Consider the following 17,983-nt stretch of genomic DNA (forward strand, 5'->3'; position numbering starts at 1 on the left):
AACAGATTGTGGAGTTTCTGCGAAGATAATATATACGAATTGTCACAATGCATTTCGTTTAAAATAAATGACTTTTTCACTTGAAAGAGCAGTTTAAAAAGCCAGAATAAAGACAAAAAAGAAGCGTGAGTTCTGTATTAAGCAATTGTTTGCCCATTAACAAACAAATGGAAAGATCAGAGCAACGGCCAATAAAAAACATTGGCCGTAGAGCCGGGAGTGAACTTAAATGTAACCGTTTAAGCGCGCGCTTCACAGAGAAAAAACTGAAGAACGCTCGCGCGCAATGTTTCCACGTAACGATTTCCATGACGACCATAGTTGTTTATGTTTTCTGAGAAGTGAAACAACTTTTGTCTGTCAACTTTCCCACGATTAAGACCAAACTTTTTGTTCTTAAAAAGTGTCGCGAATTTCTTCTTTCCATTCAGCGAATAAAAACTACATGATTTGTTTAGAAAAACGAAAAACCATAATGAAAAAAACGCATTTGTTAGAGTGGAGGGTAAAAATTTTAGTGAGCGACGAAAAAAGAAAACATGAATAGAAATGAAACACAAGAAAAGACTTACCGTCTCGTTTAGCAGGGTGCGTAAGATACGCTAAAATCAAGAAAACTGTCAGCGCCGAAAGCGGAAACACCACCTTCATGCTTGCCAACAAAACTTTTTTCTTCTCACGATGAACGCACGACTTGTTCGTTCCGCGAAAAAGAGCGAAGTGGAAAGTGACGTCACAATGAGCGTTTTATGACGCAGTGAGCGCGGAACATTCAGGCTTGTTCCCAGTTTTCTTTCCACGAAGGCAGTTTAGTGACTCTTTAGTACATACATTACATTAGTGTACAGTCTTTCTAAAACCATTTTGCTTATTTAGACAGAACATGTTGTTACATCTAAAGGTAATGCGGTCATTTAGTCGAAAGTCGAGATGAAAGAAACACATCGCTTTTTTCTACTTCTTTCTGTACAATAACGCTTGTTAGCTGCACAAGTAGCTTTTTACCTCAGCCTTCTAACATCGTTTTATTGTTCATAATGATATCTTTGTTCTTCTAGCTATTCTGCAGCGCATTATCTTGATTAGTCGAGTTCCAACTTGGTTTTTACGTGCGATTCACCTAACCAATTGGTATCTGTTTTTATAATGATACTGACTGTTTACTTCGTGGTGTTAAAACTCACTCACCTTGTCTATTTAAACCGATGATTTTCAAGAAGAACTTTCGTAATTGTTAGTCTGTTTTTCTATGGACCGATTCACTCACAAGAATTCTATTTCTTCTGTTGACGCGAGTGTTAGCGTTTGAAATTGTAGTTATAAGAACAGAAGACGTGATAGACCAAAACGAAAGGTTTACCATGGAGGTGTTCAGGTGAGAAGGATGGTTAGAACAATAACAAGAATTAAGAGCGTGTCCGAGTAAGGACCGACCACTCAAATTTTCGTGGCAAATGGATTACCTTGCATATTGCAACATATACAATGAACGGAAATGGCCTTTATTTCGACAGATTCGTTAAACTAAGCTGCCAAACTTAAAGGCTTAAAAATTTGTTTGAAAAGCATCGCTGCAGCAATGATGTGATGTCACATCCGGTTGAGTATCCCATCATACACTGAAAGGGCACTAAAAGCACAATCTAAGATCACGTGGCCAGAAGCTGTCTTTGGAAATATGGCGGGTTTTGTCTTTGGCAAGGTAAGATATTTTGGCGTTTTTTTGTCTTTTTATTTGTTCTTCTGTGGCTTGTTCTTGAATCATCATAGGTAAAATTTATCCTTTAAATTGAAAATAAGGAAGGAAGTGTGTAAAGCAGGTGAATTTGAGCACATGGCAATAACATTTAAACATAAACACTTCGTTAGCGGTACATAGTCTAGAACAGTCTAAGCTACTACTACTTTGGTCGGCATAACAAATAATGTCTAAGAGCAAATAGCTGTGCATATTTTTGAACCCAGTTGGAAGCTTAATTGTAGGGCTTTCAGTAACGTTTTCAGCGGGAGGGCAATTGGTTTCCACAGCTGGGCAAACGTTTTTTAACTAAACCTCTTTATAAGAAAACTTTCCTCTTAGATGGTCAAACCAGGTAGGCAAAATCATCCTCACAGCCGGCCAATTTGTCTGGTGCGTGACCCTAAATGGAACTCTGTGAATGGCCGTTTTCACACCAGAGATGGATAATCCGTCTAGACGGATAATCCATCTAGACAGATTATCTGTTTGCTACATTTTCCGTCTTGGTATGGGCTGTTTTCACACTAGAGACGGATAATCCATCTAAGACGGGTTATCTGTCCAGCACGGATAATCCGTCTTAGTGTGAAAACAGAACAGTGTTCATTTTAGAGGGATAATCCGTCTATTTTTATCCATCCGATTAATTGGATGGATAAAAATAGACGGATTATCCATCTAAAATGAACACTGTTCTGTTTTCACACTAAGACGGACTATCCGTGCTGGACAGATAACCCGTCTTAGAAGGATTGTCCGTCTCTAGTGTGAAAACAGCCAATTGTTGATTTAAACTTATCCTTCTAATCAAATCATAACAAATCCCAGAATGCAGGTCCAGTTTTAGCTCTACAATATTAATATTATTATATGGCTTGCTCCCTGAGCAGGCAAGATGGTGTTATGCTGCTACTCGGGGTTACCAGGACTGTCATTGAGGGCCGTAAACCATAACACCTGCTACAGCTGAGTATGCTTGATTTTTCTGTTATGCTACTTGTGAAATTGTCTGTTGTTGATAGAATTCACCCACAAAGTAATGAGTTTGCTACGGGTGTGGAGAACAAGGCTGCAGATGACTTGAAACTTAATGATAGCCCTGGTTACATGCTATGACCCACAAGGAAAAATTGTTCTTTATCCCATATGATAATAATTTCCTATTTTGCCTAAGCGTGTTTGCTCATTCAAAATTTCTGAATATTGGCCTTGTTTTTTTTCTTTTTTTTTTTTTTTCGTGTTTATGGACCTTGACTCTGTTTTGGTCTATAAACATGCAAAAGAAACTTCGCCAATATCCAGCCATCTTTACATCATGTCTGGTCAATAATCCACGTGCAATAATGTGGACTAAGTGGAGCACAATTCATGGCGTAAATACGTGAGTAATTTCAAATTTCAAGATGAAAAAAGTCTGTTAAGAACTTCTTTTGAGAAAAACTCAGTGGTGTTTTTTCCATAAGCTTTTAACACTAAGAAACATTACGAAGAAAGTGAATGGCATGGCATTACGGAATTGCGCCCATTGAAACACGTTGACTGAACATTCAAATTAGCTTCCAAAAACGTTAACAGGGCATGCGTAACTAGATGCAGAGATGGTGAGAGATGTCAATCGTTAAAATCCCAAGTGTATATCAGTGTCAAAACCATTGTTCCTGAAATTTGCTTGTGAAACCTTGATCTATTCATTGTGTAACAATAGACGTAATTTAGTAGGAAGACCATCTTGATTTAACCACCATTGTTAAGAAATACATCACTTAAATTTAATAAATGCAAGAGCTTTGCGAAAACAAGTCCATAATATTATCAATTGGACCGAACGAACAAACTTTTCAACTAGTCTAGAGATATTGACAAATGTGCTGATCAGTTCAAACCCACTGATCGCCAAATTAACAAACAACAGAAAGTGAAAACAAATGCAGACTTAATATCCTTTCTTCAAAAACATTCAATACAAAATACCAGAAAAAAAAACTTACAATTTACTTGTTCTTTATGCATTACTCCTTCTGTGAGATCCAGTTATTTACCGGACAGCGTGATAAAGACACACAGCTCTTGAAGCTACTTGGCAAACATGACGCCTTTTGGAAACTGTGGGGTTTATCGCAGATCTGACACAAACTCGCAGAGCCTCAGTTATTAAAATGCTTTATTCTCTGTTGTTTCTGTTAATTCTTAAAAGCAAAACGTTTTATTGTTTGTTTGGAGAATGCAGACTAGTTGTGTCGATCAACTGTGATGCCATATGCTTTCAGGGTTTGGATAGACTGGCCCAGATGGCCTCGATGTGATAATTGTTCTCAGCTGAGGACTGGTATTTACACGTTTAGTGAAATTACATGAGAGGTAAACAGATCCATGTGCTTTGTTCGCTTTTGCTTTTTTCATTCGATTGTTCGCCATCCTTGACAGCCACCGCAGAAAAAATCCAATGCTCTCGCTTCACGCTTTACACAAACATCAAAACCAAAACAGCTCTTTAACCCTCTCTCCTAACAAACAACAGAGGACCATGTATATTTCCACACAGCTTGTGTTTATTTCCATGCGGCGGTCACTTGTGTCTTGTAGTGAAATATTTTTCGCATAGTTTTGCATAACTGATATTTGTTTCATTTATAGCTAGCATTGATCGAAATCAAGAACATTTTCACACTTTTTCATGATACCAATTGCTCCTATTGTCTCGAACAGACTGAGAGGAAAAATTATTTAACTCCCTTTTGGGAGTTCTGGTTTTGGAGTCAAAGGGAACCGAAAACGGCAGTAAAGCTTTATGGGTGCGGAAAGCATCTTGGGTACCCCACTTTTTTTTGGCTGACATGTTTCAATGGACGCGATTCCATAATGGGTATCCAGCTACAGGTATCCCCCATTATAAAATTTAGTTGTGACTGGATACCTGCAATTGGTTACCCAAGTGACTGCATGATGAATGACTAATTTTGTTATTGCTATGATAATCAAAATGATTTCTGAATTCTGATTGGTCAATGACACATGCACATTAAGGGTGCAGAGTACAAAACTGAGTAATTGTAGAGTGCAACATGAAAGTCTGAGTGGTCACTTGGACTTAATTTTAAATGTAGAATTATGATTGTATGTATTGTAGTTACTTTATGAGTCTTCTCATTGGTGTTATTTGTTCCCACAGAATGAAACCCACCAATTTGAAAGGAACCCAGGTTTTCAAGACAGGACATGATGATGTCAACATTGAAACTCTGATTGGTAGGTATTATTAATAGGAAACATGTATTGTGTTTCTATTGAGTTATAGAAACACGAGTGGAAGTTTGGGAGAATGAGAAATGCTGTGGGAACACGAGCCACAGGCGAGTATTTCCACAGCTTTCTCGAGTTCTTCCAAACTTTCACACGTTAAATAATGTAAACTATTGTTAAGTGGCCCAATGGACACAGGTGTGCAAGAGATGCATGAATTATTTTCTGAGTAAAAGGCTGTCTGTAGGTGTAGGAACTGCAGAGCAGTGGTCTGGATAAAGATGGGGTGCATGTTTCCGGGCAGGGCTGTCATTAAGGTTTTAGTCACCTGTAACCTTGTTTTCCACACATGTAGCAAACTTGTTACCTGTGGGTGAACTCTATCAACAGCAGGCAATTTTACCTGTAGCATCAAGGGAAAATCAAGCATGCTCAGTTTTTTTTCTTTTGTATTAGTCATTGGATGCTTTTTTGCAGTCATTTTTGTGGATATGTGTACTGACACACAATAAATGAAACAAACAACTCTATTATACTTTGTATTAGGTAATATTTCTGCTTACCTGTTCAAAAATCATCAGTTCTAGTAAAGTGTCAAAGTGTGTAGATCAAACTCTTAGGCCAACTCGATCCATAAGATTATGTGAAATACCCGTGGACACAGAAATTTCAAATCCATTTTACCATTTCTCAATCGTGTCCCAACAACACTTCTTTGCAACGCTTCACTCTATACATTGCTTTGGTATTTGATTTGTTACACTTCCATTGACATCGCTTTGCTTTGGTTGAAGTCCTCTAATGTCTCAGTATGCACCAGCCAATCTAAACAGTGATATATTAAAATGCTTGGTTTGGCTGAATTTTAAGGAAATTGGCCTATTCAAAAGAATGTGATATGGAAGCGAAAAAACACTCAGGTGCTCAGACAAAGGAGTCCTAGAAAATGTAAGGAATGCACATGGCAATCAGGGCTGTCATTAAGTTTTGTGTAACCTGCAGCCTTATCTCCACACCAGTAACAAATTTGTTACTTTCTGGGTGAATTGTATCAAGAACAGGCAAGTTCACCCATAACATCAAGGGCCCATCAAGCATGCTCAGTTGTAGCAGGTGTTATAAGTTAGGGTCCTTATTGATAGCCCTAGCAATGACAAAACTGAAGATGATGAACTTGTAAACGCTGATTTAGACATGGATAAAACAAAAGAAATACAGCTCAAGAAAAATATTAATTATGAATCAGAACCAGGAGCTTCAAGCATATGGTCTTGAAAAATTACGGAGAGGGGCCAAGAAGAGAACATTCAGTGTCTTAAAAATGCATTAAAGGCAGTTTCCCACAAACCTTTGGAAATGACTGACAGAATTAATGTGTGACAAAAACTATTTGCACCTCATAAGAAATTAACTTCCGGATCTTATATGTACATCTTCTTAATTTCAAGATGCTTATAGTCTGCATCAACACAAATTAACATTACTGAAAGACAAAGAAAAAGCAGCAAGTACTAGAATGATTAGGTAGCCTTTATCAACGAAGTAATCCTGCAACATTATGCAGAGAATTGGTTCCTCACATAACCCTGAGAACAGATCCCAGTAAGGCATGGAACATCCCCATCATGGCATTAACCATCCCAGAAAACCCAAGGGGATTAGTGTTGTTTCTGACTGCAGTGTGGCAAGTTTGCTGGGACATCCCTTGTGGCATACCAAATGGCTGTTTGTCCTTTTGTTACTGTCTTTTCCCCAAGCTGTTCCAACTACACCCTGTGACGAACATCAAATGATAACCAAGAAAAATATGGGAGTGCTGTTGCCAGTACAATGTGCCCCAAGTCTTACATAGACGACTGCCTCTGGTCTGCCAGCAGAAAAACCAAAACCAAGGAACAAATCAAAGATTTGTTAAGATATTAAAACGTTGGATCAAAACTGTGAATAATGATGAGCTACCCATTGACCATGCTCTTGGTGTGATCAGTGGTGCATCAAATCCGACACCTTCAGATTTCACACTAAACTGCTTTCAATCGTATCTTCAATCTGTCACCCTTTAGGATTCACTGCACCATTCACTCTGACTGCTAAGAAGTTGGTTCAAGACCTTCATACAGAACAGAAGCCAAGATGGGGTAGTGAACTTCCTGACTCCTAAAAAACGGCTAGGAAAAATTGTGAAATTAGTTCCCCTGGTTAGGTGAAGCTAATAGATGGAGAAATGAGGTCCAGACAGGTCCACAAATTTGCCTCGCATCATTCAAGAAAAGAAAGTCCCACACCATTTTCTGTTCACCTTGGCAAGATTATCAGGAAAGAACTCGACAAAAAACTTAACATCCAATATCCCACTGACTTAATTACTGTGCCGAAGTGCAACAGCAACAATAAGAAATGATTTCAATTAGGTATCATGGCCAGTCAAGTCCAAATGATTCAACCTGGAAGATCTAAGTCAATGGAGATAAGTGGATACAAAAGAGAGTCCTGCCAGCAATGCCTCTCACAGATTAGATGCTAAAGTTACTGAATGAATAACAATGTTTTCGCCAAGCTTCTCTGGGAGCCCAGAAAAGATTAGGTTAAGATTATGCAAATAAGCTTAATGAAGTCCACTCATCTCTTACTGGTACTGTTCAGGAGCTAGAAGAAGTAGAACATGCAATAATTCATTTCACTCAGTCTTTGACATTGATATTGAGCTAAAGAGCGTCAACCAAGCAAGCGATAACAATTTGGAACATCAATGGACATGCCCTTGGACATGGAAGAGTAATACCACAATAAGAAAGACCAGCTCTTTTCATTGCCTGGACCCATTTCCTGGAGTAAGTCTTCTGCAAGTTGGTGGTCAATTGAATTATGCTGACATTCCAGAAGAATCCAAGTATCCCGTAATCTAACCTCAAAAAAGCCGTGTGACAGCATTAATTAACTGTTCCACACACGAGCAGCTTGGTCATGCAGGATGTGGACATGTCCTCAGGAATTATTGTCAGATTGTTCAAAAATTTTCAAACTTGCTTCTTCAAAAAACTACTAAGCTACGAGACTGCATTGAATTAAAATTGTACTTATTTTTTGTATTTGAGTTCTTATGAATGTAAACATTGTGAAATTTGTAGTGAAAAGTAAATCTACCATTGACTAGTGTTTTATGAAATGAATGGGAATTATCATAAGTTCACACATTGGGCAATACGGGTGCTTAAAAGTGGAACATCTGACTTTTTTGTGGTGCGATCTTACTATAGTATGAAATGATCTAACTTGGAATAATCTGACTATGGAACAATCTAACCAGATACTGTCCTCACTAGACTTCATAAAAAGTACCAGATTGTCAAAGTTAACTCTGTGGTACACATGATTTCCTCATGTGTTGCCTGCAGACAAATAAGGCCATGCCCCAAGATCATGAGATGGCTGATTTGCCAGAGAACTGAGTGACTCCAGCACTGCCCTTCACCTATGTTGCAGAGGATTATTTTGGTCCATACTTTAAGAAAGAAGGCCACAATGAACAAAAAAGATGTGGAACACTGTTTACATGCCTTGTAAGGAGGGCGATTCATATTGAAGTCGCCTGCTTGCTCAAGACAGACTGCTTCCTTTACATACTTTGACATGTCATTGCCCTTCACAGTCCTGCACCAAGTAACAACAGAACCAAGTTTGTTGGTGCAGAAACTAGCGCTATGTGAAACAATCTATTTAATGGACAACAAAGAGCTGAAGCTCTGCCAGATTGATTGGAAATTCAACCCTCCTGCTGTAAGCCACCTGGGCAGAGTCTAGCAAAGACAAATTGCAACTGCACATATAATCCTTGATATACTCCTACTTGAACACAGAAGTCATTTGGATGACAAATCCTTTCATACCTCAATAAATCTGTTGTCAACTCAAGACTGCTCACAGCTATCTGAAGTGATCCTAGGTATCCTTTTTTGCTATCACGTAATCAGATCCTGACTATGAAGACAAGCACTGATCTTCCTCTGCAACAGTCATACTGTTCACAGTCGAAAAAGGTGTACACATGTACTTACCAAGGCTCCTGGGCTCGATTCCTGCTGCTATCCTAAGTGCAGTCTACATTTCTTTCCAAAAAGGGATGACTGGATGTGTAAATGGCAAAACATGTCACATGCTGGTATCTTGCCTTACCATTAAGTCTTGCTCCGTAATGGAGAGGAGGATTTGAACATAATTATTTCATTGACCTGTCCAAAAAAGCCTTTTGTCAGGCTATCTGTAGTGGGACACTCCAATGCCCAGACTAGAAGAAGCAGATCACATGTACTAAAGGTCGAGTGTTGATCAGTACTCGAGATTGACCCTCGATTAACACTCAATTGAAATCTCAATCGATATTTGATGGACGTCTTGATGGATACTTGGCCGACACTCAATCAACTGTTGGCAGTGTCAACTGACTCATATATCGAGGGTCGATTGAGGGTATCGCTCAAGGGTATCGATCGATGCTTGACCGTGTTTTCATGAGCATTTTGTCAGGTTGCTTAGCGAGTGGCAACCGGAAATCCCATGGAAACGGTTACTTTTCCAATTTGCTGAAAGTTAAGCGAGTCATCAAACTTCAGTGGAATTCTCATTAAATTTAAGCCACCAATCCAGGTTGCTTAAGCAAGTTGGCTATAAGTTTGGGCCTATGACAAGTGGCTTGTGGTTATTCACCTGACAGAGCTGTCAAATCGGAAATGCAACAGCTACTCGCTTCTCCACTGGAATCACGCATGTGTCTCGTTGAACCAACTAACCAAATTGCAGACAAACTGGAACGTTTGTCTTGAGACATGGAAATGTTTGCGCCAAATGTTATCGGCATACACAAGCAGTCTTAGGGTTTTTCTTGTAAGACACTTTACTCTCACAGTGCCCCTTACCACACAGGTATACTTAGTGAATTCAATGCTGGGGGGCTAACCCTGCAACAGACTAACATCCCTTCTAGGGGGTGGGGGGAGAGGAGAAATCCTCTCTAATATTAATGACATAATGCTTCCAAAACCAGCCTAAGCTGCTGTGTTTTGGATCACTTGGCCTGACACAGATTCTACCTTACCTTCATTGTCAAACCTCTCCCTTAGTAGGGTTGAAACTTTTTAATCTGGTCACTAAATGTTAATTGTGTAGTTTTCACAACTTAAGAAATTAGGGCTGTCATGAAGGTTATTAAAAACATTTCCTGTTTCCTGCTAGATAAAAAAAACAGAGAAGCAACATGTGCTGAGACTCAAGACGAGAGAGATTTACCATGAAACATTTGATACCACATTAAGTGAGTCACAATTTCTTTGTGTTTGGTCTCATGTACTAGGCACGACAGTGCACAATGCAGGTGGCAAATTTAAAACCTATAGAGATAATACTGTTTCACTGTTCAGCTATTCCAAGAAACTGTTGTTGTGTGGCAATACAATGTACTACACCTTAGCCCTTCAGGGGTAGGGTTCACAAAAATTCCTTAAAACTGCAATGCTTGTTGTACTGTTAATGACAAGTATGCTTTTGTGGGAGAAGGGACATAGTAATCTAATGTTAAGCACACTGGACTGCAGATCAAGAGGTCTGGGTTTGAGCCAATGGTTAGGGTCTCTGTGTTGTATTCTTGGGCAAGACACTTTACTCTCACACTACCTCTTTCCAAATAGGTGAGCAATGGGGTACTGGGTAATTTAATACTGGGCGTTAACCCAGCGACAGACTAGCATCCCATCCCTTCATTGTCAAACCTTACCCCTGTAGGGTTTAAACTGTTAAAAATCTATGATTTTTTTTAATTGTGTAGTTCTGTTAAACAGGCAGACTCACATCCCATCCATGGGGTAGTACGGCTACTTAATATCACTTAATGCACCACAGACTGGGTTACCGTTGAGCTGTGGTGATTTAGATCACTTGGCCTGATGCAGACTTTACCTTACTTTCATACTGAAAACTTGCCCTTGTAGGATTAAAACTTTAAAAGTCTGATGACTTATTTTAATTGGGATCATGTGTACTAAACGCATCCACAGTGAGTGACGATCGATATCCTCGATCAACACTCCATCTACACCTCGGTTGACGCTCAATCAACACCTCGGTTGACACTCGGTCAACAGTCTGTGGACACTCCATCAACAATTGGTTGACAGTCAACTAATTTTCGATTAATACATATGTGCCGGTCAACACAGGACCGAATATTGACCGACTGTTGATCAAGTATTGACCTAGTATTGATCGGGATGTTGATCGAGTACCAATCAAGATGTTGATCGAGGGTATCGAATGACAGTTGATTGCGAATGCCATTAGTACACATGATCCTTTCATTGTGTAGTTTGAAAAACATAAGAGATCAAGGCAGTCATAAAGGTTAAAAACAGTTGTCATTTCTTACTACTAGATACAAACAGAAAGCTGTGTGTTGAGACTTTTGCGGACAGAGATCCATATTGAGGCAATAGTTTCCATATCAGGTGAGTCTTTGCATTCCTTTGTGTTTGGTTGGAGATGTTATCAGTTACTTAATTTTACATGTAGCATTAGGAATCATAATTGGCATTAATGCTGGCAGAAAATTAAAAGAAATAGAGATGATGTTTCACAGTTCAGCTATTGCACTGCATTGTGTTCATGTTACTCTCACTGTGCCTCCCTCCACCTAGATATGCAAATGGCTACTGGGTGAATTTCATAACCCTACAACAGACTGACATCCCATTTAGGGGGAGGTGGGAGGTCAGGGGAGTGGAAAGACACCTCATCGATTGATGCTACAGAAACAGGGATAAGGTGTGGCACTAGTTTGGATCACTTGGCCTGATGAAGACTTAACCTTACCTTCCTCATCGAAACTCCCCAAAGTAGAGTTGAAAGTTTAAAGATCTGATGACTTATTCTTAATTGAGTAGTTTGTAAAACTTGAGAGGTCAAGGAATTCCATGAAGGTAAACATCTGCAGTTTCTTACTAGATACAAAACAGAGAAGCAAGAAAAAGAGCTATGTGCTGAGACTCAGAGGAGAAAGAATCAAACTGAGACATTGGATCCAATAGTAGGTCAGTCACAATTTTATTTATGTTTGGTATCGTGTACAAGGAATCATTTTGCTCAATGCAGACAAAATTAAAACGAATAGAGATTTTATTGTTTCACTAATGTTCAACTATTTCAACATACCGTTGTTATGTGGCCGTATGCTTTAGACATTTGGGGGTAGGGTGTACAAAAATGCCTTAAGAATTCCTGGGGTACTATTGTTGAGGAGTATTGTTTTGTGGCAGGAGGGGCCCTGTGTTCAAATGGTTAGTGTACTGGACTGCACATCAAGCAGTCTGGGTTTGAGCCAATGGTTAGGGTCTGTGTGCTATTTTCTTGGGACAGACACTTTGCTCTCATTTTACGTTTGAAAATGGGTACTGGGTGAATTTAATACCGGTTGCTAACCCTGTGACAGACTAGCATCCCAGGCGGAACAGAAATATGCCTTATCATTTAATGCAACAGAGACCTGGATAAGCTATGGTGGTTTGGATCTCTTGGCGTAATGCAGTCGAAACTTTCGAATTCCCCTGTAGGGTCGAAATGGAAAATATCTGATGGTTTAGTTTTAGTTGTGTAGTTTTTGAAATTAAGAGACGAAGGATGTCATAAAGGTTAACATATTTTCTGGTTCTTACCACTGTAGATACAAAACAGAAGTAACAATAAAAGCTGTGCTGAGACTCAAGAGGAAAAAAGTTCAAATTATGGCATTGGATACCCTTCAGGTGAGAAACAAATCAATTTTATTTTAAAAGGAAGGGTTTTTAATCACTCTAGGAATAATTTATTGCCACGACTTTTTCGGATTTCCACCGTCGTGTGAATTTCCCTCTGGGATTTCAGATACCACTGGGAAATGTTCTTGAAATAGCTGTTAAAGTGAAAGTCGTTTTCAGTCGTAGTTTTGTAAAAGCCGTCTTGTCAAAACTAGCTGTAGCTGTCAGGTTGTCAGATCAAAGGTGAACAAGGGAAACCATAGTAGCCTGTAAATTACTGTAAAATCTCTTGTAATTCGCTAATTGTCTTGCACGTACCTCGTCGAAAACGGTTTTTGCTTGTTTGCATAAGTATTCCATTTGAACAACAATTTTAATTTTAAAGAAACTTTGTCTTGTTACTCGCTTGTGTAATATTTCAATTTTTTGTTTGTATTTGGTCATAGGCTTTATTCTAATACTTTACAAATGTGAAGCTACCCGAGAGCTTTTTTGTGTTAAGAACATTTCAAGAGTTACTTGAAGATTGGCGACCATTAGCCACATATAAATTCATCCTCAAGAAGAAAGTGCCAATATTGAAACATCTCATTTAGTCGCGAACGTTTTAGTGTGCTATTTTGCCAGTGAGCTTTTCGTCTGCAAACAATGCAAATCAAGGCGAATTTAGAGTGCTATATTTTGGCCGTTGCCATTTTATTTCCTGTTGCTGCTTGTCCGCGTTTTAAGTTGTTTGTAATATCATTGTGTAAACTCCGTGAATTTCTAGATGATGATATAACCAAACGACAAGCGCATTCCCAATGAGAGAATTAATTTGTTGACTTTAGTCGAGTATACACTGCATGTATATTTTGTTCTTTGGGTTTCAGTTTACCCATTGTTAATTGGACATTTTATTTATCATTCTTTCAGGTTGCCATCTCAAGTGTACATGCAGCGACATTAGCATGGAAAGAAGCAAAGGAAAGCAAAGAACTCTGCTTGGATGTTTCTTTAGTGGATCACGTTTTAAAAGTAAGGTAGATTTACAAGATGAATTTTATCTCGATGGGGTTTCTTGCGAAAGATTGATAAGATTGATTTCACAACACAAAACTCAAGAGTCAAAAGAAGAGATTAGAATTAATGTCGAATTGACTAGTATCTACCAAATTGTCTCGTATCTTGCTAGTTTTCGAAGAAGCCGTGAACTGTATTTAAAGTTTGTAGCAAAGGTAGAATATTAGCATTACCTGGATTTGTTTTTGTAACCCGAATTTTCAGCCCGACAGTTTCATTATTAAACTTGTTGAAATTACTGTCTAATTGTCTAGTATCTATTTCGCAAATTTACTGAAATCTTTCTAGTTTTCGAGGACGCATTGAATTGATGAAAGGGTTGCGCTTTTTAAAGGGCCAAGAAAAAAATCGAAAAGTGGAAAAGTTGTCCTTAGAGAAAAAAGTCTGCAATTGTAAATGGTGTCTTGTTTTGAGTCAAACATGTACAGAGTCTTTTGGCAGAAAATACTCTTGCACTATGTAGGATTTTTTCCATTAAAAGTCACAGTATATGCTTAATTTCTGGCTGGACTCTGTTAAAAAGCGCAGAATTTTTTTTCTTTTTGGCAACCCTACATAGTCAAAAAATAGTAAAAGAGATAGCCTACATTTTGACTAGTTACCAGGCCCTTTTAAAAGCGCGATTTTTTTTATTTTGTTTTCTTATTTAAACTGTTTGTAATGAATTATTTAAAACCCAATAAAAGTTACATTGAAGACGCGTGTGTATGGACTTCATTTGCTGTAGCATTTTTATTGTCTTTAATATTTGTTAACAATGCTAAGATAATGTACACAGTAGAAACCACCACCACTTGCTGTTTTCATTCAGTGTAGTTTTATTGTTTTGCAATAATTAATTAATTGAAAATCAGTTAAATAACTTAAAACGTGTGAAGGAAAAAGTTCGCGTTTAAAAACTAAGACTTTTGGCGGGAAAATTTAAAAAATTTGCACAGCGTTTCCCCTTACAATTTTTATTGAAAAAAAATTTAGAGGTTACCCTTCAGAAATTTTTGATCAAAAAAATTTCTCAAAGGCAACAGTTGACATCAAATCCCGTCAAAAACTAATGCATAACTCGCATTGAAAAAGCGATTTTGATATTTTAGATTACATAGTGTTTCCCGTCTCGAAATAAATTTTTGCCAAACAGCCTTAAAATTTCATTTTTTAACAAACTTCGCGATGGTTTTTGTGCGAGGTATCGCAAGAGTTTCTCGAGACATGAAAAAGATGAAATGACAAATGAATCAAACAGGTTTCATTCCGAAATGGGTTGTTAAATCTGGCAGTGACCGTGAAATGCCGTTTGAACTAACTGAGTTTGATTTGCAACTGTTTGTCGCTTGTCATTTCATATCTTTCTCTGTCAGACGATCATATAGATGGTACACTTCGGATCAGTTGCACAGGAGCAAGAACACTTATCAATCAAAATCCGATCATTGTCCGCCCGCAAAATTGCCAAATTTCGATGGGTTATAACCCATTTAAGTTTCGAAACAAGTTAATTTTCTCTTCCGATGCGACCGCCGCTCCTTGGTCTTTTCCTGTGCAACAACCAAAGTGTAAACACCACAAAATAATCAATATCTGGTATTACAAAGATGTTTATTCCTAAAATAACGCAAAATTTATTCGGCCGGTTCAATCAAAACAATGTCGGAATAATCTGCCGTGAATATTTAACCCCCTTGCTGCAAGGTTTTGGAAAATATTTTATTCTGTTTTGAGCAAAGCTTATCAAAGAAAAAAACTTATGTACTTCTTTTGACTGTCCAGAAATTTAAACGTTAGAAATGACAAAGAAAAACAAACATGTTTAGCAAAGGCGCCACGAAAACTTTGTATCACAAGGCATGCTTTTTAATACCAGTTCATATGCAAAAATCATCGTTAAAATAAAAATTGTCGCTGGTCTTTTTAGTTTTCGTCATGATTGTAACAAAGTTGTTGCCAGCCTTTTACAGTAAATCTTGAAAAACAATCAGTTCAATGGCTAATTTTAAATGTTTATTGTGTAGTAGTTGCATGCGAAAGGTTCTCTTTTTGGAGGTCATTGCTAGACAATTGTTGAAGAACAAAAGATGGCAGAATCAAATTTGATTTGCAAATGTTAAAGCATTTATAGAAACAAAGTTTGTGTATTCAGTTGCTCTCCGCAAAACTGAACTCTCGTAATTTAAAGCTGAAAATATCAACTCGATTGCCTTACTTGGTCTTAACCGTAGTTTTGAGAATTTGGTAGCACATCAAGACAACATCTTTTTGTCGATGATTGTGTTTATCACTGTCGCTATACTTCTCTGCTTTTTCCTTTTCACAACACCTTTTACAAACCAGATATTGATTTTGAAAGCCTAAACTTTATATATCTAAAGGTTAAACAAACGTTGATCTGTCTTTAAGGTGGCACTTTCAAAATTTGAGAATTGTGTAGTATGTCCAAGAACCTGAAGATAATTTCAATTTATTTTAAAGTAGCTGTGACACAACAATTGCAAGAAAAGCTTCGATTTATAGCGAAAGATGATTATCTCAATAATCACATGATTCTGAATGCAGTTTGCAATTTCTTAGAAATTTCCCTTTAGCCTACCGAATCCCTTAAGTGTTCCAAAAACTTTCGTTACCTTTGGGAAATATTCGGAAGTCTTCGGAAATCTTCGATTGATCTCCGAAATTCTATCGTTGGCGATTTTCTGAATACCTCGGATGGCCGTCGGCAGCCGTTCGGAATCTTCGTATTTGTTTACAAATCTTTGTTGTAATTTGCAATCAACGTTTTTGGCCAGAGTCGATATTTGCTTTCAAGTGTGTTTCAGGTTTTTGAACATGTGTACAAATAATTTCATAATACAATTGTTTGTTAATGTGATTAATTCAGATGAAAGTCCGTACTCTTTCAATAATGATTTTCATTGTCGGGGCATTTTTCTGCCTTATTACATTACGAGTCTGAGGCTCAACACGATGAATATTTTATGTTTGGAGGTAATTTTAATAGTAGCAAGACAATTTGCATTTGTTACAGAATAATTTCCTTTGTTCCCCAAAATATATAAATATATTTTTTCTGTATATAGTCCTATTAATATCCTTGTACATAAAAAAAAAAAACACTGAATATAACTTTGAGGTCAGTTTTATTTGATCTCAAGAGAGTAAAAATTTTGCGCGATAATTTTATTTCTGGCAAACAAATTTATTTGTTGAGAGTGAATTTCGTTGTTGCCAAATTTATTTTTTCGTTGTCGTACAGGCCATTTCCTTTTGCCTAAAAAACCCAGCAATGTTTCAGTGCTTCGTCGATTCCGCGATAAAACGTACGCGTTTTGATCACAAAAATTTAGATGGTGATGTCAAATATAGTGCCACCGTAAAAACTCAACGTTGTTTATCCACTTAAAATATTCCCTGAAATCATGTCGACCAAAATGGTGGCTACCAGGATCGAGATCTCAGATTAATTATTGTATCAATCGTTCGAAACAAATAAATACCTCCACTTTTTCCACTAGGAAAAAATCTCGACAACTAATCCTTACAAGGTCTTACAACGTAAGCTTCAAATGTATATTGCCACCATTGTGATCGAAAGTTGTGAAATTAAAATTCTTATCTCGTTGCCATCTCCAATGTTGAATAACCATTTGAATTCCTCGTGAATTTCAATCTCTTCATTCGTTTGCCACCTTCGCCGTTGGGACATTTCCTTTCCAGGACTGAAAATAAGACAGTAAGAAAACAAATAAGCTTCATAACGGGACAAATGTATTAACGACATACACTATTACTGCCAGGGCAAGCAGCGACCAAAGCTCGTATAAACCGGCTGCATGTGGTAACGGTTTTCAACTTACCGAGACCAACACGCAACGAGAAGAACAGGAAATATCAAACAACTGTAGCGTAAGTATCTTACAAACTTGCGTAAAACTTATTTCTTAACCCTTCACTGAAACTTTTCATCTCAGTGATCGCGAAAGTACGACTATCTGGTTAATGAACGACGCCGTGTTCAGCTCGGCAAAGAAAATTGCGAGCGAAGGGTGGAACTTAACTTAAGGAAGGTAAAAATTGTTCCGTTTGGTAAAGAGCAAAAAGATTAAAACGTGCACTCACCATTAATATTTCAATACTTCTATCTCGTCCTGCTTTATTTTCTTCGTAGCAAGAA

General features: G+C 37.8%; 1 long non-coding RNA gene across 1 annotated transcript; it reads left to right on the forward strand.

The window, feature by feature from the left end:
• The first annotated feature begins 1,383 nt into the window (after nucleotides 1-1,383).
• Nucleotides 1,384-16,029, forward strand: LOC145481470 (uncharacterized). Its single transcript, XR_014048646.1, has 6 exons — nucleotides 1,384-4,987; nucleotides 10,211-10,289; nucleotides 11,403-11,475; nucleotides 11,972-12,057; nucleotides 12,687-12,768; nucleotides 13,675-16,029. It is a non-coding gene; the product is annotated as an uncharacterized LOC145481470 (long non-coding RNA).
• Nucleotides 16,030-17,983: the final 1,954 nt, after the last annotated feature.

This window comes from Orbicella franksi, chromosome 3 (genome assembly GCF_964199315.1).
Source record: "Orbicella franksi chromosome 3, jaOrbFran1.1, whole genome shotgun sequence".
Classification (NCBI taxonomy): domain Eukaryota; kingdom Metazoa; phylum Cnidaria; class Anthozoa; order Scleractinia; family Merulinidae; genus Orbicella; species Orbicella franksi.